Source organism: Neophocaena asiaeorientalis, unplaced genomic scaffold (genome assembly GCF_003031525.2).
Source record: "Neophocaena asiaeorientalis asiaeorientalis breed wild unplaced genomic scaffold, Neophocaena_asiaeorientalis_V1.1 scaffold150, whole genome shotgun sequence".
Taxonomy (NCBI): Eukaryota; Metazoa; Chordata; class Mammalia; order Artiodactyla; family Phocoenidae; genus Neophocaena; species Neophocaena asiaeorientalis.
Window position 1 is genome coordinate 21,348,122 of NW_020176571.1, and position 22,481 is coordinate 21,370,602.

General features: G+C 38.0%; 1 long non-coding RNA gene across 2 annotated transcripts; it reads right to left on the bottom strand.

Annotated features, from left to right (window-relative positions):
• Positions 1–6,869: 6,869 nt before the first annotated feature.
• Positions 6,870–13,217, bottom strand: LOC112391915 (uncharacterized). 2 transcript variants are annotated; one of them, XR_003001581.1, is made up of 4 exons: positions 12,985–13,217; positions 11,529–11,857; positions 11,192–11,395; positions 6,870–7,550 (listed from the first exon to the last, which is right to left on the bottom strand). It is a non-coding gene; the product is annotated as an uncharacterized LOC112391915 (long non-coding RNA). The 2 variants fall into 2 exon arrangements; XR_003001580.1 differs by lacking the exon at positions 6,870–7,550 and having other exon boundaries at positions 9,288–11,395.
• Between the last annotated feature and the right edge of the window lie 9,264 nt (positions 13,218–22,481).

Genomic DNA, 22,481 nt, shown 5'->3' on the forward strand with positions numbered 1-22,481 from the left:
TTAGAGGAGGGGCCCTGTGGAACTGAAACTCAGACTTCTGAGGAAGAGGGTTCTGCTCAGGGGGCGCTGGTGTCTCTGGGCTTGCAGGAGGTGCCTCACTGAGCTGGGACCCACCTCTGAGGAAGGGTCTGGTGCCAGGTGTCCTTGAGCGGGCACGAGACAACTAGTCCTGCAAGTGCTGGGAGAACTGCACACAGGATTTAACTGCTGCTACAGGGAAGAAGTGTTAATGGAGTCCCACTGGCAAGAACACAGCCACCAGGAGGGTCACAGGCAGGAGCAAGTCCCTTGTTCCTCCTCCAGCCCTTCGGGCTCCCTCTAGCGCCCCCTATTGTCAGAGCCTAACAAGGAGCCCACTAGCAAAGCCGAGATGTGTGGTCAGCACACGGGACTCCTGGCCGAGGGGGTGAGTGAGGGCAGAAGTCCAACCCGTGCTGTTCTTGACAAGCGCTTGTGTGAAGCTATGTCAGCCTGGGGAAGAGTCATCTTTTTCTAATTTGCATACAGGTGCCATGTCGACTAGTACACACATTGCTGATTCAAGCAACAGCAGTCAAATCTTCCTTCCATCTTCTAATTGGCTGTGAAAAGCATGTATCTCTTTTGTTTGTTTTGTTTTTGCCAAACTAATTTTTAAATTGAAGTATAGTTGATTTACAATGTTGTGTTAATTTCTGCTGTACAGCAAAGTGATTCAGTTATTCATATATATACATTCTTTTTTAAAATCTTCTTTTCCACTATGGTTTATCCTAGGATATTGAATATAGTTCCCTGTGCTATACAGCAGCACCTTGTTGTTTATCCATTCTGTATATGAAAGCTTACATCTACTAACCCCAACACCCCACTCCATCTCTCCCCCAATCCCCTTCCTCTTGGCACCAGTCTGTTCTCTATGTGTGTGATTCTGTGTGGTACATACATACAATGGAATACTACTCAGTCACAAAAAAGGACAAAATAATGCCATTTGCAGCAACATGGATGCAACTAGAGATTATCATACTAAGTGAAGTAAGTCAGAAAGAGAAAGACAAATATCATATGATATCCCTTATATGTGGAATCTAAAATATGACACAAGTGAATCTATGAAACAGAAACAGAAAAGCATGTATTTTTATTGTAACGTTCCAGGCATACTTAAACGGCATCAACATGCAACTTTTTGCAGTCATACAGATATATAGCCCTCCCTGGGATAATATCAAAGATTTGTGCAGATTTGTTTGAATTCAGTTCCCCGTTCTCACATCTTTTTTCACCGTGGGTGCTGCTTTTGGTTGACAGTATAAGTTCAGTATAAGTTTTTTTTTTTTAACTTCTTTATTGGAGTATAATTGCCTTACAATGTTGTGTTAGTTTCTGCTGTATACCACAGTGAATCAGCTATACATATATCCCCATATCCCCTCCCTCTTGCGCCTCCCTCCCACCCTCCCTATCCCACCCCTCTAGGTGGTCACAAAACACCGAGCTGATCTCCCCGCTATGCAGCTGCTTCCCACTAGCTATCTATTTTCCATTTTCCCTTCCCTTCTTTTAAGCTGGAGTTCCAGCTGTGCACCCAGAGCAAGTCATTACTGCATTCATAGGACTTTCTTATTTTTCTCTTTCTTATTTGTCTTTTCACTGGAGTTGTGTAGTGAACTACTTTGTTCTTGTCCTTTCTCTTTTAGCCATCCTTACCATATCCTATAAATGGCTTGACATTTTAAATAAATGCTTTAAATGAAGGCTTAGAAGAAATTATTTTCAAATGTGTTGATCACACAAAAGTAGGAGGTTTTAGCTAAAATGACAGATTATGAAATTAGGATTCCTAGTGATTTCTGTAGACTGAAATGCTGTGCTGATAGCAAAAAGATAAAATCTATGAGATAAAGGAAAAACCCAGCAGAATTTAAAATAAGGATAAGGGATAATTATAGTAAGATAACAGAAATGAAGACAAACCTTTACTTAAAAAAGAAAGAAAGAAAGAAAAGAACAACCAAATGAAAAGTAACCAAATATATTTGGAGTTTTAGGAAAATTTTGATGTAAGAAATATCTTCTTTACAATGATTCAAAATGCATAATAAAGCAATGATTGGGAATAAAAATTATCTAATATACTCCATTCAATGAAACCTAAGTTAGGAGTAATTTGATCTAGAGTCACAGATTTCCAAAGGGGGCAAAAAAGAATACATTTTGAATCTACTAAAGCAATATCTATGAAATAGGTTTGCAAATAAGAACCCATGAAACATCTTTTTTTAATATACAGAAAATATTTCAAGAGGGTAATTCATTTGACAGAGAAGCAAAATGATGAAAAATTGCTGGAGATGTTTTAAAACTCTTTTTTTCTCACTTAGATAATTTATGGGAATAGCCAGGGCGGGGGGCACCGTGTAAAATGTATCGCTTAGATGAGTGATGGTAAATATTTCCTCTCAGATGAGAAGGAATACTTTTGGTGGGGAAAGGGTCAAGATTAAATTTTCTTCTACTTACCTTTAGAATTAATAAATAGGCTGTTTGCTTGGCTTACAGCAATGCCATTATGAAAATAAATTAAATCTTGTGTTGTAGATCCAGTCAAGTTTGGTCTTGATGTTGTTTTGGTTTGTTTCCTGTGAGAAACCTGGCTGTCCCTCTAGTCTTGGTGAGGTTCCTGCTGTTTGGGTTCTAAGATTTTGTTCTTTGTTTTTCAGAAAGTGAACCTTATTTCATAATTATACCTCCATTAGTGTGATTACTTGATTAATATCTGAATGCCCCATTAGATGTTCAGCTCTATAAGAGCAGGGACTCTGTCTATCTGTGCTAACCATGACATTCCCAGAGCCTAACCCAGGGACTGACACATAGTAAGGGCTCAATTAATACTTGTTGAATAAATACATAAATGGATGAAGGAAAAACATTAAATGTAAGTAATTAGAATGTATTCCTGGGAGTAGCAGGGAGGAGGTGGCAGTAGAAAATTTTAGAGTTAAGTGTTTAGGCACTGTAAAAGAATATCTTTAAGATACTTCTTGTAGATGTAACAGCAGGAGATGAAGAGCCAATACATTTAAGGGAAACAGCATATCAGAAAAAAATATGAAAAACTCTCAGCTTTCCAGAAAATCTGATAAATTCCTTATATAGATTTTAATACTTTATATATATATATATAGTATTAAACTATATACATGTAGTTTAATACTTTCTGCTCTGAGCTATATTTGAGTGTTGTTCTAAAACAGCGTTCTCTTTTTATATGGCATATAAAGGCTATCTGTTTTCTTGAGTAAAATATTTTCCTAACCTAGTGTCACTGGTTAATAAACTGTCTTTATACTGTAAGATCTGGAATAGAAAGACTCAAACTTTAAGTAAACTTTAAGTAAATAGAGAAATTAGACTACAAGAAAAGAGGCTTTCCCTTAATTTTTTTTTTTAAACCTCTTTGTAGTTTTCTGGGATTTTCTACTGAATCTTGGTTGGTAGATTTTCTAAGTAAGATTTTTGACACCTTTTATTCAATACTTCTAAATAAGAAAAAAAATACTCTTTTTCCACCATCTTATAGCTCTGGGGAAAAATACTATAAGATTTCCACTGTGGGTGAAGAAAATTTTTATTCACTCTAAAAAATCAGGGTCATCTTCTTTTCAGAACTTTTTTTTCCCTAAATCTGAGAACACATTCAAGGGAAACAAAGGTGGAAAGTTTTCAACAATCCAGTGGGGAATTCCTCTTAGAGACAAAAGAAGTAAAATAGCTAGAGAGGATGGTTGCATGGAATTAGCAAGATTGAAATAAATATTTCTAGCGGATGAAAGAAGTATGTGAATTAGTGGGTTAACAGTTGATTTAATGAGAGACAAATCGGTTTCTCAGTTTTGTGGGAGAACAAAGATCAACTGACTTCCCTCAAATTTAAATGTATTGATTTATCAGTTCTCCAACATACTGATTCACTGTGGCTTTTAGGTTTATGGTTCTTAGTATGGGAGAGAAAGGTAATTCCCTTTGTAGTTTTTTATTTTTATTTTTTAAAGTAGAAAAAAGCTGTAGTTGGCATTTTTGCAAGGATTTTACTGAAGAATCTGTTGAACACTTTAAAAGTTGATTAAAGGAAGAAATACAAGGGTCACAGATGAGTGGAAAAAAATTACAACTGAGCTTGAGGAGAAACAAAGTCACACTTCAAGAAGGGCAAAATCAGAAGTGTTGCAGTGCCATCTCCCTAATGCTAAGATGGTACATTTACACATTTTAAAAATTGAAGTATAGTTGATTTACAATGTTGTGTTAATTTCTGCTGTACAGCAAAGTGATTCAGTTATACATATATATGTGTACATTCTTTTTTGAATATTCTTTTCCATATGGTTTATCACAGGATATTGAATATAGATCCCTGTGCTATACAGTAGGACCTTGTTGTTTATCCATTCTATATACAATAGCTTACAGCTGTTAACCTCAACCTCCCACTCCAGCCCTCCCTCCAACCCCCTCCCCCTTGGCAACCACCAGTCTGTTCTCTATGTCTGTGATTCTTTTTAAAGTTTTTTTTTTTTTTTGCCACGCTGTGTGGCATGCAGAACTTTCCAAACCAGGGATCGATCCCGTGCCCCCTGGAGTGGAAGGGTGGAATCTTAACCACTGGACTACCAGAGAGGTCCCTATGTCTGTGATTCTGTTTCTGTTTCTTAGATAGGTTCATTTGTGTCATATTTTAGATTCCACATATAAGTGATATCATATGGTATTTGTCCTTCTCTTTCTGACTTACTTCACTTAGTATGATAATCTTTAGTTGCATCCATGTTTCTGCAAATGGCATTATTTCATTCTCTTTTATGGCTGAGTAGTATTCCATTGTATATATGTACCACATCCTCTTTATCCATTCATCTGTTGATGGACATATAGGTTGTTTCTATGTCTTGGCTATTGTGAATAGTGCTGCTATGAACATAGGGGTGCATGTATCTTTTTGAATTATAGTTTCATCTGGATATATGCCCGGAAGTGGGATTGCTGGATCATATGGTAATTCTATTTTTAGTTTTCTGAGTTACCTCCATATTGTTTTGTATAGTTGCTGCACCAACTTACATTCCTACCAACAGTGTAGGAGGGTTTCCTTTTCTCCACACCCTCTCCAGCATTTGTTATTTGTAGACTTTTTAATGATGGCCATTCTAACCAGTGTGCGGTGTTACCTCATTGTAGTTTTGATTTGCATTTCTCTAATAATTAGCAACGTTTGAGCATCTTTTCATGGGTCTATCAGCCATCTGTATTTCTTCTTTGGAGAAATGTCTATTTAGATCTTCTGCTCATTTTTTGATTGGGTTGTTTGTTTTTTGTTGTTGTTGAGTTGTATGAGCTGTTTGTATATTTTGGGAATTAAGCCCTTATCAGTCTCATCATTTGCAAATATTTTCTCCTGTTCTGTAAGTTGTCTTTTCATTTTGTTTATGGTTTTCTTTGCTGTGCAAAAGCTTGTAAGTTTGATTAGGTCCCAAATGTTTATTTTTGTTTTTATTTCTATTGCCTTGGAATACTGACCTAAGAAAACATTGGTACAATTTATATCACAGAATGTTTTGCCTATGATCTCTTCTAAGAGTTTTACGGTGTCATGTCTTATGTTTAAGTCTTTAAGCCATTTTTATTTTTGTGTATGGTGTAAGAGTGTGTTCTAACATCATTGATTTACATGTGGCTGTCCAACCTTCCCAGCACCACTTGTTGAAGAGACTGTCTTTTTCCCTTTGTATATTCTTTCCTCCTTTGTCAAAGATTAATTGACTGTAGGTATGTGGGTTTATTTCTGGGCTCCCTATTCTGTTCCATAAGATGGTATATTTAATTTTTCTCTCTGATTCTTGGAAAATGTATCCAGTTAAGTATTCATCTATCTTGACTCATAAGTAATGCTAGAAACTTTTTATTTCTGTTATTTGATAAACTCAAGAAACAACTAAAATTATTGTATTCACAGAATATCTACTTCAGTTCTCAAATTTAGTGTAATAAGTTGTTTTAAATGTTTGCTTACACAAAATAAACCAACATCAAACATTAATTATCCACAACTAAAGTAAGATAAAAGTGAGAACAAATGATTAAAAGATCCACACTAATAAATTCAAGATTGTTTAAAATACCTTTTAGTGTCTTAGCATATCTAAAAACAATGGGATAAAAAAAAATCTTACTAAATTTGAGGTTTATGGGAATTCCCTGGCCGGCCAGTGGTTAGGACTCAGTGCTTTCACTGCTGGGGCCAGGGTTTGGCCCCTGGTCAGGGAACTAAGATCCTGCAAGCCGTGTTGTGCTGCCAAAAAATAAAATAAATAAATAAATAAATAAATGTCCAGTTTATGGAAGTTGTTATTGAATTAAATTAGAGGAATTTAATATATTTCTCCACTTTCCTTAGAGATTCCCATGGAGAGAAAATAAATTTCCACAATCATAAACTATATTTTTATTATTAATTTTTAGTTTCCCTTTATTAATAAGTAATTAAGATTCTTGGAGATAATTTAGATGATCCAGATTTTCAAAAAGAAGAAAATAAAAAAAATCCATCATTTCATCACCAAAAAATAACCATTACAAACATTTTGTTGTCTATCTGTTCAGACTCTTTTTGGCCTTTGTATATGATACATATTGTTTCAATTAAAAAATGGAATCATAATACATATTATTTTTATGTAACCTACTTTTTTTCACTTAAACATATTGAAAATAGATTATGTCACTTAAATATCTGAAGTTTTAGCAATTTGTATATTGTTGGACATCTAGTTTGTTTATAATCTGTGATAAAGATATTTATTAGATACGTTATTTATATAAAAGGCATGAAAAATTACTAACAATTTCTTCTACTGGATTTATGGGATAAAATCCTTCTGATTTTGGAGAGAAAAAGTAAAAATCAGGATTAAACTTTATTAGATAAAATTTTATTTAACAACACTCATGTAATACCTACTCCTACTATTCTAAGTACTTTAGAAAGATTAAATCACTTAATCCTCCTAATAACTCTATGAGGTACATACTGTTACTATCCCCATTTTACAGATGGGAAAATGAAGCACAGAGAGCTTAGCCAACTTGCCCAATGTTATACAGGTAGTAAGTGGTAGAGCTAGTCAAGCATAAGGGTCCATGCTCTTAGCCATTCCCTTACAAGGCTTCTCTCTGTTGTTGTTTTCCTGGGGTATCTGAGAAATGGGATTTGAGATGTTAACGGGACAGCACGGGAGTATCCGAAAGAGAATTTGGTTAGCATGAGAAGGTTCTGGGGATGGAGAGGGTCTTGCATAATCGTTTTGAAATTAAGAGAACCTAGAACTTCTTAGATCAGGAACAGAAGGCCAGGCATCAATTATTTTATTAAGACCAAAAATGGAAAACCTTATCTGAAGCAATCTGTATCACCCTCTCTTCAAATCTTTTGTGATTTTATAACACGGCTTTCCAAAACATAATTATTATGCAGAACGTAATTATTTCCTCTTCCTTTCTTCATTTTGCTGTGAAGTAAATTGAATTAATATAATTTACTTAATGAGAAAAGATTTTTAAACTGCAATTACAGATATAGGCTCTCTTAAATGCCCCAAAACTTCTTATCTTGGCTTTAATATAATTGAATTTGGGAAATCCTGTTCTCATAAAGAAATGACAACATAATACTGCTAGTTTACCATCAAACTTAGTGAATATAAAGATTACTTTAAAAGCAGACTATCCTAAAAGCAACTTCTAAACAGGCAACTAAAACCAGCAAAAGACCTGGCTTACTGTGACAATGAAACATATTAGGAGCAAGTAAGGAAATGCTCCAAGAACAGAACTATTCAGAAGTCTCTGGAATTGCATGGAAGGCAAATTTAGCAAGGGAGATTAGTTGTTCTGAAGATGAACAAAGGCCCTTCGGATCCTCACTGAGGCTGTCCTTCTTTTCGGGAGGTTTGTGCAGCTCCTTTTCACTGTTACAGTTACGGGGCCTGGAGTTCTCATTAATGTTTAAAACTGTTGGTGCAACGTGTAAAATTTAATTCTGACCCAGTTAATAAGCCCTGCCAGTGGTGAGGTAAGAGGAAGAGAGGAATGTAACCAGACAGTGGAACAAAAGGGAGGGAGCGCTAACGGAACAGACGACCCACGGGAGTAAGGCTTATCGCATTTCATCATCACATCGTATCATATTTTAGAGCTAGTTCAGACCACTTATGCTAAATCAGAGGTAACTACAGGAAAACTAAATTTGCTGAACTGAAAACATTATTTTGCTGGATTCCAGTGCAAGTTTTATTCCTTTGGAAAGACTTAGTTTCCATAATATCTCACAGCAACCCTTCTTTATCACCCAAGAGGATTGTTCTGGAGCTCACCATGCTGCTAACAGCGCCCCAGGGAGGTATGATTCTCCACTGCACAGCTGAGAAGGGGAGGAGTCTGTGGTAGAACCGGAGAAAGTTCTACCACAAAAACTTGTCTCCAAAGACAATTTCTCCCTCTTGTAGTAGTCACCCCACCAACAACATGGTTCAGGAAGCTTAACGTAAGGAACCAGACTCTTTCTCCGTAGTCTAAAAGTCTAAAAGTGACAACAAAAATAACTCTAAATAAATCAGACTTAAGTTTGATCAGTGTAGCCTAAAGGGGCCAAAAGACATAGTTTGATCACATGGTAAACATGACAAAGATCCAAGCTTGGAGAAACTGTGGGATTGTTATTGCTTGGTTGCACTATTCGAGGATTCTGTCACTAAATTTAAGACAGTTGAAGCAACCTATTCTGAACATTGACCTAGATTTATTCTATAAGTGGCCTCAAAACTACAGGAAACTCTGGGAACTGGCAAACTGAAATCAAGGTATGGGAAGATACTCAAGAACAGCTCCAAGCAAATATTTTCAAAGATGCTGTTACTTTGTTTCAGAAAAAGTAAAATTATCCTTCCATCCATTCATTCATTCAACCAATCATTCAGCAAGTATTTATTAAGTGGTACCAGGAGCATCCAGAGGTGAGTGAGGCAGGTCCCAGCCTTGTGGTCTTTAGAGTCCATTGGGGGAAGCCCAATTCCATCAGAGACATGCCCTTCCTGTGTGACCATTTGTATTATGCAGGGCTTGGGTTCTGACTTCTATTTTTTTTTTTTTGCGGTACACAGGCCTCTCACTGTTGTGGCCTCTCCCATTGCAGAGCACAGGCTCCGGATGCGCAGGCTCAGTGGCCATGGCTCACAGGCCTAGCCGCTCCGCGGCATGTGGGATCTTCCCTGACCGGGGCACGAACCCGTGTCCCCTGCATCGGCAGGCGGACTCTCAACCACTGCGCCACCAGGGAAGCCCCTGACTTCTATTTTTAACTTAGGCTTTCAATAACTGGACTTGGAGTCAACAGAATACAGTAGCAGCTACCATTTATTACTACTTACTAGGTGCCTTACATATGTGATCTCATTTAAATCCTGACAACAGGCAGGCCTGAAGTAGCCTATAGGGGGCCTTGTGCAAATTAGAAATAGGTATTGCAGCATGGTAGATGCTACCCAGGGATCTGAGCCCAAGTGGGATGTCAGCCCCTTCTTACCTCCTCCACTAGGTACGTTTGTGCAGTTCACAGGCTGCACACCTGTACTTGGCAGTCCTCTCAAGAAGCTAGTTAAAGTATCATCAACCTTGTTTCACAGAGAAGGACACTGAGGTTACGAGAAACTAAATAGCTTTCCCAAAGTCATACACTTAGTAAGTGGCAGAGCCTTGATTCAGAGCCACATTTATCTGGTTCTGAAAGCCTGCTGGCCTTCTGCTACTTCGATTTGCCTTCTTGTTCTTTCGCTAAGGCTTACCAAATCTCCCACTGTGGAGGCAACATAACAAAATTCTCAAGAGCCTATTAACTTCCCATGCATGTTCTCCATATGGTCTTGGAAGTCTTTCCCTTTGATTCTCTCTTACTAACAATGTTAATGGTAATAGCGAAATAATTTTCATTATTGATGGTATAATTTAAATCCAGGACACTTAAGCAAACAATACAAATATTATTTTTAAGCACTATATAAAGCTTGTGGGTAGAGGTAATATACATTTAAAAGTTAACATGTGAATGTATACGAAGACAGTTTCATGATTTTTTTTAAGTGGCCTGACCTTTGAGAGGATTTACCTGCACCTCTGTCTTTCAAGGCCACCCCTGAATGGGAATTATCAGTCCGTTATCAACCCGAACTAACTTCACCCAGCTCACCCGTCTGTGAACCAAGCTTGGGTTTTTCTTCCTCTGCTGGCTGGTCGTTGGGAAACCACCATGAGGCCATAGGCGTGAACTGAGGAAGAGATGTCAGTCAGGGCAACGGCAGGGTGATCCCAGGGGTTGGGGTCATTTTCCATGCAGTTTATTTGGGCCTCTGTGCCTATTCAAGCACTGTCTCCAGGGTACCACTTATCTCTTTCAGCAGCACATTGCTGCTGGGTCCGCCTAACTTAGAACTTGGGGATCTGAGAGCATCCAGCTCATGATGACCAATTCTGGACACAAGGTCACATGATGTCCCATGGTGAGGTACTCAGACTATATATCAGGGCCTGGTAGTCTGCCAGGAGCTGCATTTTGAATGAGGCATAGTTCTCTGCAGCAAATGGCATGGCATCATTTGAGAGCCCTAGAGGTCTGCGTTGCGATCCTCCTACTGGGAGTTGCCAAAGAACTCACGTGGCATCTTTTCTTCCACTGGTACTCCTGCTACCATGGGATCTGCGGGGTATATGACCCAAGCCACAAGGTTGCTTTTATTACTGGACCTGCTACAAAGCCTTCTCTTGCTCTGGGCTCCACTTCAAAGCTAGCAACCTTCCTATAAATGGATTGAAGGAGTGTATCTCAGTGTGGAATAGCCTGCAAGCAAATGATAAACAGGCCTGACAAGGGACTTCCCTGGTGGTCCAGTGGGTGAGACTCCGCTTTCCCAATGCAGGGGCCCAGGTTCAATCCCTGGTTGGGGATCTAGATCCCACATGCATGCTGTAACTAAAATATCCCGCGTGCCACAACTAAGACCCGGAGCAGCCAGAATAAAAAAAATAAATTAAAAAAAAAAGAGGCCTGAGAAGTGGTGTCCTTTTTTATAGATTGGAAGTGAAAGATGCAGTAACCTACCTTGTACTTGGGAGGGGATAGCCCTGCATGACCGATGCTAATCTGGCAGGCCTCTGGATCTTTCTAGGGTTGACTTCTCACCCTCTGGAATTCTGTATGTCTCATCAAGGCATCAGGGGAACATGGCACATTTTGCTCATTAACATGTTTCCTCAAAATGACGGACCAATGTAATTTTTGTGAAATGTCCAAATAGTATGGATCCTTATAAGAGAAAATGGGAGAATTAACACAGTGCCTGGGCAATCCTGTGAATATATACTGTTGTCATTCCATGCCAATGAAAACTGTTTTCAGTCCTTCTTTTTGAATGATATGTGGAAAATAATATGCTTACCAGATCAAATGAACACTACATACTTGAGGCTCTGTTAATCTTCTTTAGTAAAGGTCCCACATCCAGCCCAGCTTCTGCAATTGGGGCTACTCCTTTGTTACAGTTAAGTAATGCATGATCATCCACCATCTGGTTTTCATAGATGCCAGAATAAGTAAATGGGAGCTACCATCCTTGCATCCTTTAAAGCTTTGAAGATGGCTCTAATCTCTTCCATGCTCCTCTGAGATATGACTTGGTTTTTTTTATTTACTATCTTGGCTGGATGGGGAGGTGGGTAGTTTCAGAGGATGCCACTTGACTTTTTCTTCTACAATGAGGCTCTTACTCTAAAAGAAACACAAGATAAGATGTGCGTCTCATCACATTCTAATTAAGAAGAGAGTCATGACTGGAAGAACAAGGCATTTCAATCCCTAAACCTTCACAAAGCTATACATATGGTGTACCTCTCATGCCCTAAGGCTCATTCTCTCATTTCATCTCGTTTACCTCAGTTACACTCTGGCACCTCACTTTAGCTGCCCTTCATAGCTCTGGCTTTCTGTCCAGAGGTGTCTCTGCTCTGCAGTGGGTCACCTGCAGCAAACCTTCTTAGCTTTTCTGTCAAATGTGCCAACCTGGAAACAGGAGGGGCTTAACACCCTTGACCAGTGGGGAAGGGACCACAGAGAAGTCCTCCTGTCTTATGTCCCTCAGGCAGACAACGGGGAGGTTCATTCCATCTGACTCTTTAGAGAGAGTTCTAGAGAGAACACCTCAGTTTCCCACAGTGGTGATCAGCTTTACACCACATCATACACTTGATTTCACTTTCCTTCCATCCGGTTTCACTCTGGCACATTCCCACTCCTGCTCCCCATAGGATCGCTGACCAAGACAGCATCACTGTGTGCAAGCTCTTGTTTCAGGATCTACTATGTGAGCTCAGTGTGGCACTATGAAACATAAGATTTATTCATGTTGAGATTGGTTCAAGATGGCGAACTAGAAGGACGTGCTCTCACTCCCTCTTGCGAGAGCACCGGAATCACAACTAACTACTGAACAGTCATCAAAAGGAGGAAACTGAAACTCACCAAAAAAGATACCCCACATCCAAAGACAAAGGAGAAGCCACAATGAGATGGTAGGAGGGGTGCAATCACAATAAAATAAAATCCCACAACTGCTGGGTGGGTGACTCACAGACTGGAGAGCAATTATACCACAGAAGTCCACCCACTGGAATGAAGGTCCTGAGCCCCATATCAAGCTTCTCAACTTGGGGGTCCGGCAATGGGAGGAGGAATTCCTAGAGAATCCGACTTTGAAGCCTAGCGGGATGTGATTGGAAGACTTCAACAGGACTGGGGGACACAGAGACTCTACCCTTAGAGGGCACACACAAAGCAGTGTGCACATTGGGACCCACGGGGAGGAGCAGTGACCCCATAGGAGACTGGACCAGACCTACCTGCTAGTGTTGGAGGATCTCCTGCAGAGGCGGGGGGTGGCTGTGTCCCACTGTGAGGACAAGGACATTGGCAGCAGAAGTTCTGGGAAGTACTCCTTGGCGTGAGCCCTCCTGGAGTCCACCATTAGCCACAGCAAAGAACCTGGGTAGGCCCCAGTGTTGGGTTGCCTCAGGCCAAACAACCAACAGGGAAGGAACTCAGCCCAACCCATCAGCAGACAAGCAGATTAAAGTTTCACTGAGATCTGCCCACCAGAGAAACAGCCAGCACTACCCACCACAGGTCCCTCCCATCAGGAAACTTGCACAAGCCTCTTAGATAGTCTCATCCACCAGAGGGCAGACCGCAGAAGCAGGAAGAACTACAATCCTGCAGCCTGTGGAACAAAAACCACATTCACAGAAAGAGAGACAAGATGAAAAGGCAGAGGGCTAGGTACCAGATGAAGGAACAAGATAAAACCCCAGAAAAACAACTAAATGAACTGGAGATAGGCCACCTTCCAGAAAAAGAATTCAGAATAATGACGGTGACGATGATCCAGGACCTCGGAAAAAGAATGGAGGCAAAGATAGAGAAGATGCAACAAATGTTTAACAAAGACCTAGAAGAATTAAAGAGCAAACAAACAGAGATGAACAATAAAATAACTGAAATGAAAACTACACTAGAAGGAATCAATAGCAGAATAACTGAGGCAGAAGAACGGATAAGTGACCTGGAAGACAGAGTGGTGGAATTCACTGCTGCGGGACAGAAAAAAGAAAAAAGAATGAAAAGAAATGAAGAGAGCCTAACAGACCTCTGGGACAACATTAAACACAACAACATTTGCATTATAGCAGTCCCAGAGGAGAAGAGACAGAGAAAGGACCTGAGAAAAGATTTGAAGAGATTATAGTTGAAAATTGCCCTAACACGGAAAAGGAAATAGCCACCCAAGTCCAGGAAGTGCAGAGAGTCCCAGGCAGGATAAACCCAAGGAGAAACATGCTGAGACACATAGTAATCAAATTGGAAAAAATTAAAGACAAAGAAAAATTATTGAAAGCAGCAAGGGAAAAACAACAAATAACATACAAGGGAACTCCCATAAGGTTAACAGCTGATTTCTCAGCAGAAACTCTACAGGCCAGAAAGGAGTGGCATGACGTATTTAAAGTGATGAAAGGGAAGAACCTACAACCAAGATTACTCTAGCCGGCAAGGATCTCATTCAGATTCGATGGAGGAATCAAAAGCTTTACAGAGAAGCAAAAGCTAAGAGAATTCAGCACCACCAAACCAGCTCTACAACAAACGCTAAAGGAACTTCTCTAAGTGGGAAACACAAGAGAAGAAAAGGACCTACAAAAACAAACCCAAAGCAATAAAGAAAATGGTCATAGGAACATACATATCGATAATTACCTTAAATGTGAATGGATTAAATGCTCCAACCAAATGATACAGGCTCACAGAATGGATACAAAAACAAGACCTGTATATATGCTGTCTACAAGAGACCCACTTCAGACCTAGGGACACATTCAGACTGAAAGTGAGGGCATGGAAAAAGATACTGCATGCAAATGGAAATCAAAATAAAGTTGGAGTAGCAATTTTCACATCATAAAAAATAGATTTTGAAATAAAGACTATTACAAGAGACAAAGAAGGACACTACATAATGATCAGGGGATCAATCCAAGAAGAAGATATGACAATTATAAATATATATGCACCCAACATAGGAACACCTCAACACATAAGGCAACTGATAACAGCTATAAAAGAGGAAATCAACAGTAGCACAATAATAGTGGGGGACTTTAACACCTCACTTACACCAATGGACAGATCATCCAAACAGAAAATTAATATGGAAACAGAAGCTTTAAATGACACAATAGACCAGATAGATTTAATTGATATTTACAGGACATTCCATCCAAAAACAGCAGATTACACGTTCTTCTCAAGTGCACACGGAACATTCTCCAGGATAGATCACATCTTGGGTCACAAATCAAGCCTCAGTAAATATAAGAAAACTGAAATCATACAAGCATCATTTCTGACCACAATGCTATAAGATTAGAAATCAATTACAGGGAAAAATACGTAAACAACACAAACACATGGAGGCTAAACAACATGTTACTAAATAACCAAGAGATCACTGAAGAAATCAAAGAGGAAATCAAAAACTACCTAGAGACAAATGACAATCAAAACACGACGATCTAAAACCAATGGGATGTGGCAAAAGCAGTACTAAGAGGGATGTTTATAGCAATACAAGCCTACCTCAAGAAAGAAGAAAAATCTCAAATAAACAATCTAACCTTACACCTAAAAGAATTAGAGAAAGAAGAACAAATAAAACCCAAAGTGAGCAGAAGGAAAGAAATCATAAAGATCAGAGCAGAAATAAATGAAATAGAAACAAAGAAAACAAGAGCAAAGATCAATAAAACTAAAACCTGGTTCTTTGAGAAGACAAAACAAATTCATAAACCATTAACCAGAATCATCAAGAAAAAGAGGGAGAGGACTCAAATCAATAAAATTAGAAATGAAAAAGCAGAGGTTACAACAGACACCACAGAAATACAAAGCATCCTAAGAGACTACTACAAGCAACTTGATGCCAATAAAATGGACAACCTGGAAGAAATGGACAAATTCTTAGAAAGGTATAACCTTCCAGGATTGAGCCAGGAAGAAATAGAAAATATAGAACCCACATACCTATGGTCAACGAATCTATGACAAAGGAGGCAAGGATATACAATGGAGAAAAGACAGTCTCTTCAACAAGTGGTGTTGGGAAAACTGGACAGCTACATGTAGAAGAATGAAATTGGAACACTCCCTAACACCATACACAACAATTAACTCAAAATGAATTAGAGACCTAAATGTAAGACCGGACACTATAAAACTCTTAGAGGAAAACATAGGAAGAAAAATCTTTGACATAAATCACAGCAAGATCTTTTTTGATCCACCTCCTAGAGTAATGGAAATAAAACCAAAAATAAACAAACGGGACCTAATGAAACTTAAGAGCTTTTGCATAGCAAAGGAAGCTACAGACAAGATGAAAAGAAAACCCTCAGAATGGGATAAAATTTTTGCAAACGAATCAACAGACAAAGGATCAATCTCCAAAATATATAAACAGCTCATGCAGCTTAATATTAAAAAACACACAACCCAATCCAAAAATGGGCAGGAGACCTAAATAGACATTTCTCCAAAGAAGACATACAGATGGCCAAGAAGCACATGAAAAACTGCTCAGCATACTAATTATTAGAGGAATGCAAATCAAAACTACAATGAGGTATCACCTCACAGCAGTTAAAATGAGCATCATCAGAAAATCTACAAACAACAAATGCTGGAGAGGGTGTGGAGTAAAGGGAACCCTCTTGCACTGTTGGTGGGAATGTAAATTGATACAGCTACTATGGAGGACAGTATGGGGGTTCCTTAGAAAACTAAAAATAGATTTACCATATGACCCAGCAATCCCACTACTGGGCATATACCCAGAGAAAACCATAATTCAAAAAGACATATGCACCCCAATGTTCATTGCAACACTATTTTCAATAGCCATTTCATGGAATCAACCTAAATGCCCATCGACAGACAAATGGATAAAGAAGATGTGGTACATGTATACAATGGAATATTACTCAGCCATAAAAAAATGAAATTGTGTCATTTGTAGAGATGTGGATGAATCTGGAGACTGTCATACAGAGTGAAGTAAGTCAGAAAGGGAAAAACAAATATCATATATTAACTCATATATGTGGAACCTAGAAAAATGGTACAGATTAACCAGTTTCCAGAGCAGAAATTGAGACACAGATGTAGAGAACAGAAGTATGGACACAAAGGCAGGAAAGTGGGGCAGGGTGGTGGTGGTGGTATGAATTTGGAGATTGGTGTTGACATATATACAGTAATATGTATAAAATGGATAACTAGTAAGAAACTGCTGTATAAATAAATAAATTAAATTAAATTAAAAAATTTAAAAAACCCGCAGTGTGATACCACATTATACCCGTTAGAATGGCTAAAATTTAAAAGACTGACCATGTTATGTGTTGGGGGAAGTTTTGGAGGAAATGAAACTCATATGGGCTGCTGGGAATGTACAATGATATAACAACTTTGAAAATAGTTTGGCAGTTTCTCAAAAAGTTGAAGAAACAGCTGCCATATGACCCAGTCATTCCATTCCTAGGTATTTATCCAAAAGAAAAGAAAGCATATGTTCATGAAAAGACTTGTACATGAATGTTAATGGAAGGTTTATTTTGAATAGCCTCAAATTTGAAACAACCTTAATGTCTATCAAAAAATGAATGGTTAAACTGTGATGAATATGTTCATTATCTTGATGATGGTGATGCTTTCCAGTTGTACACATATGCCAAGACTTGTCAAATTGTACATTTTAAATATGTGCAGTTTATTGCATACCAATTGTATATCAGTAAAGTTCTTTAAAAAGAAAATGATTAATTCATGTTATTATAGAAAGTCAAAACATACATGTAGACACTTAGAAGAAAAACTCATGCAAGACCTACTACCCAAGCGTAAGCTTTCTAGATTGTTGTTTATGCATATACTTTTTTGAAAAATGGGACAAGATTTTTTTAACTTATTCTCATTCTATGTATGGCAATCATTTTTTGTGTGCCTGCTCATGCATGGTATTCTATCACACAGTGTGACTGCAACTAATTCAACATTGTCTCACATTTGGACTTCAAATTTGTTTCCCAGCTCTGTGATTCTAAAGCAGTGCTATGATTTACATCCTTGAAGCTATTTAAGAAGCAGCAATAGGTATGGTATCACTTATATGTGAAATCTTAAAAAAACAAAAAGCCAATTTCATAGAAAGAGAAAATAGAATGGTGGTTGCCAGGGGTTGAGGGGAGGGGGGAAATGGGGAGATATAGGTCAAAGGGCACAAACTTTCAGTCATAGAAGAACAAGTTCTGAGTATCTAATGTACAGCATGGCAACTACAGCTAATAATAAGGTATACCTAAAGTTGCTGAGAATAGATCTTAAGCATCCTCACCACACACACAGAGTTAACTATGTGAGGTGATGTATGTGTTAATTATCTTGATCTTGGTAATTATTTCATTATATTTATAAAATAAAATATTTATATATATAAAATCATCACGTCATACACTTTAAATATACATGACTATTTTTGTCAATTATTCCTCAGTAAAGTTTGGAAAAGCAAGATCACTAGAAAGAGACCATACCTTTGGAAATTAAGAGGTCTATAGGTCAAAGAAGAAACAGAAAAAAAAGTAGCAGTATATCATAGTGGTTGAAATTTTGTACAAGCTCAGGACTCAAGCTGATTGATTTAAATCCGGGTACTCTATTAGTTATATAATTTTTTAAAAATATGAATAGTAAAATTTATTTTAAAAATTAAAAAAGTGTGATATACACAGAGATATGCATACGGTATATGCATAATGAAAGAGGTACCCAACACATGTTCCCAGGAGTTGGACCTGAGAAGGCTGTTATGTAAAGAGGAACTTTCACTTCTTTAGGTTAGGAGAAACTTTCATTTATTTTCCTAGACATATAGCTTTCTTTAAACTTTTTTTGTGCAAACTACTTGTACTAGAAAATAAATCACAGAAACATAATGTACAACACAGGGACTATAGTCAATAATATAATAATTTTGTGTGATGTGTAATCTAGAAAAATATTGAATCATTATGTAATACACCTGAAACTAGTATTATATTGTAAGTCAAATATGCTTCAATTTAAAAAATTAAATTTTTCTTGTAAAATGTAACATAGATAAATAAAAATGAACAAACCTTGAAGTAGAGGTGGATTTAATCTCAAACCAACCTTAAGTACCACCACTTAAATCAAGAAATACAAAATTGCTAAACTCTGTAATCTCCCCCTGTGCTCCCTCTTCCTTACTACTCCTCTCTGTTGCAAAGTTAAAAACTATCATGACTTTTATTGTCACTACATTCATGCTTTTCTGTAGAGTTTGCCACCCATGCATGAATTTTCACACGTTGTACTATTGTCCTGCCTGTTTGTGAACTTCATATAAATAGAATAACCCAATATGAATTCTGTTGTGCTGACTTCTTTTCTTCAATGTAAAATTCATCCATATTGCAGGATGTGCAGGATTTTTTAAATTTACCTTTTTTTTTTTTGGTGAGAACATTTAAGTTCTACTCTCTCAGCAAATCTCAATTATATAGTACAGTGTTATCAACTATAGTCACTATGTTATACGTTAGATCCTCAGACTGTGACCAAACCAAACTTGGGTCTCCTCATCTGATGAGCAGCAAAGCCAATCTACTGCAACAGATTTTGGTGAAGGAAAGTACAGTGTTTATTGCAGGGCCAAGCAAGCTCAATTATATAGTACAGTGTTATCAACTATAGTCACTATGTTATACGTTAGATCCTCAGACTGTGACCAAACCAAACTTGGGTCTCCTCATCTGATGAGCAGCAAAGCCAATCTACTGCAACAGATTTTGGTGAAGGAAAGTACAGTGTTTATTGCAGGGCCAAGCAAGGAGAATGGGAAGCTCATGTTCTAAAGGCCCAAACTCCCTGATGGCTTTCAGGGAAGGTTTTTTGTTTTTTTTTTTAACATCTTTATTGGAGTATAATAAAGTATAATAACATTGCTTTACAATGTTGTGTTAGTTTCTGCTGTATAAAAAAGTGAATTAGCTATACGTATACATATATCCCCATATCCCTTCCCTCTTGCATCTCCCTCCCACCCTCCCTATCCCACCCCTCTAGGTGGTCACAAAGCCCAGAGATGATCTCCCTGTGCTATGTTGCTGCTTCCCACTAGCTATCTGTTTTACATTTAGTAGTGTATATATGTCAATGCCACTCTCTCACTTCGTCCCATCTAACCCTTCCCCATCCCTGTGTCCTCAAGTCCATTCTCTACGTCTGAGTCTTTATTCCTCTCCTACCCCTAGGTTCTTCAGAACCTTTTTTTTTTTGTTTTTAGATTCCATATATATGTGTTGGCATATGGTACTTGTTTTTCTCTTTCTGACTTACTTCACTCTTTATGACAGTCTCTACATCCATCCACGTCTCAACAAATGACCGAATTTCATTGATTTTTATGGCTGAGTAATATTCCATTGTAAATATGTACCACACCTTCTTTATCCATTTGTCTGTTGATGGGCATTTAGGTTGCTTCCATGACCTGGCTATTGTAAGTAGTGCTGCAATTAACATTGTGGTACATGTTTCTTTTTGAATTATGGTTTTCTCAGGGTATATGCCCAGTAGTGGGATTGCTGGTCATATGGTAGTTCTATTTTTAGTTTTTTAAGGAACATCCATACTGTTCTCCATAGTGGCTGTATCAATTTACCTTCCCACAAATAGTGCAAAAAGGTTCCCTTTTCTCCACATCCTCTCTAGCATTTATTGTTTGTAGATTTTTTGATGATGGCCATTCTGACTGGTGTGAGGAGATACCTCATGGTAGTTTTAATTTGCATTTCTCTAATGATTAGTGATGATAAGCATCCTTTCATGTGTTTGTTGGGCATCTGTATGTCTTCTTTGGAGAAATGTCTCTTTAGGTCTTCTGCCCAGTTTTGGATTTGGTTGTTCATTTTTTTGGTATTGAGCTGCATGAGCTGCTTGTACATTTTTGAGATTAATCCTTTGTCAGTTGATTCATTTGCAGAAATTTTCTCCCATTCTGAGGGTTGTCTTTTCATCTTCTTTATGGTTTCCTTTGCTGTGCAAAAGCTTGTGGGGTTCATTAGGTCCCATTTGTTTATTTTTGTTTTTATTTCCATTTCTGTAGGAGGTGGGTCTAAAAAGATCTTGCTGTGATTTATGTCATAGAGTGTTCTGCCTATGTTTTCCTCTAAGGGTTTTATAGTGTCTGGCCTCACACTTAGGTCTTTAATCCATTTTGAGTTTATTTCTGTATACGATGTTAGGGAGTGTTCTAATTTCATTTTCTTACGTGTAACTGTCCAGTGGCCCCAGCACCACTTATTGAAGAGACTGTCTTTTCTCCACTGTATACTCTTGCCTCCTTTATCAAAGGTAAGGTGGGGGCTTCCCTGGTGGAGCAGTGGTTGAGAGTCAGCCTACCAATGCAGGGGACACAGATTCGTGCCCCGTTCCAGGAAGATCCCACATGCCGCGGAGTGCCTAGGCCCATGAGCCATGGCCACTGAGCCTGTGCGTCTGGAGCCTGTGCTCTGCAATGGGAGAGGCCACAACAGTGAGAGGCCTGCGTACTGCAAAAAAAAAAAAATAGTAAGATAAGGTGCATGGGATAAGGGATAAGGATATATGCATGGGTTTATCCTGTTCCATTGATCTATATTTCTGCTTTTGTGCCAGTACCATACTGTCTTGATTACTATAGCTTTGTATTATAGTCTGAAGTCAGGGAGGCTGATTCCTCCAGCTCTGTTTTTCTTTCTCAAGATTGCTTTGGCTATTCAGGGTATTTTGTGTTTCCATACAAATTCTGAAAATTTTTGTTCTAGTTCTGTGAAAAATGACATTGGTAGTTTGATAGGGATTGCACTGAATCTGTAGATTGCTTTGGGTAGTAGAGTCATTTTCACAATGTTGATTCTTCCAATCCAAGAACATGGTATATCTCTCCATCTGTTTGTAGCATCTTTAATTTCTTTCATCAGTGTCCTTTAGTTTTCTGCATACAGGTTTTTTGTCTCCTTAAGTAGGTTTATTCCTAGGTATTTTATTCTTTTTGTTGCAATGGTAAACGGGAGTGTTTCCCTAATTTCTCTTCCAGATTTTGCATCATTAGTGTATAGGAATACCAGAGATTTCTGTGCATTAATTTTATATCCTGCTACTTTACCAAATTCATTGATTAGCTCTAGTAGTTTTCTGGTAGCATCTTTAGGACTCTCTACGTATAGTATCATGTCATCTGCAAACAATGACAGTTTTACTTCTTCTTTTCTGATTTGGATTCCTTTTATTTCTTTTTCTTCTCTGATTGATGTCACTAAATTTCTTAAACTATGTTGAATAATAGTGGTGAGAGTGGGCAACCTTGTCTTGTTCCTGATCTTAGTGGAAATGGTTTCAGTTTTTCACCATTGAGGACGATGTTGGATATGGGTTTGTCATACATGGCCTTTATTATGTTGAGGTAAGTTCCCTCTATGCCTACTTTCTTGAGGATTTTTATCATAAATGGGTGTTGAATTTTGTCAAAAGCTTTTTCTGCATCTATTGAGATGATCATATGTTTTTCTCCTTCAATTTGTTAATATGGTGTATCACATTTATTGATTTGCATATATATGGAAGAATCCTTGCATTCCTGGGATAAACCCCACTTGATCATGATGTTTGATCCTTTTAATGTGCTGTTGGATTTTGTTTGCTAGTATTTTGTTGAGGATTTTAA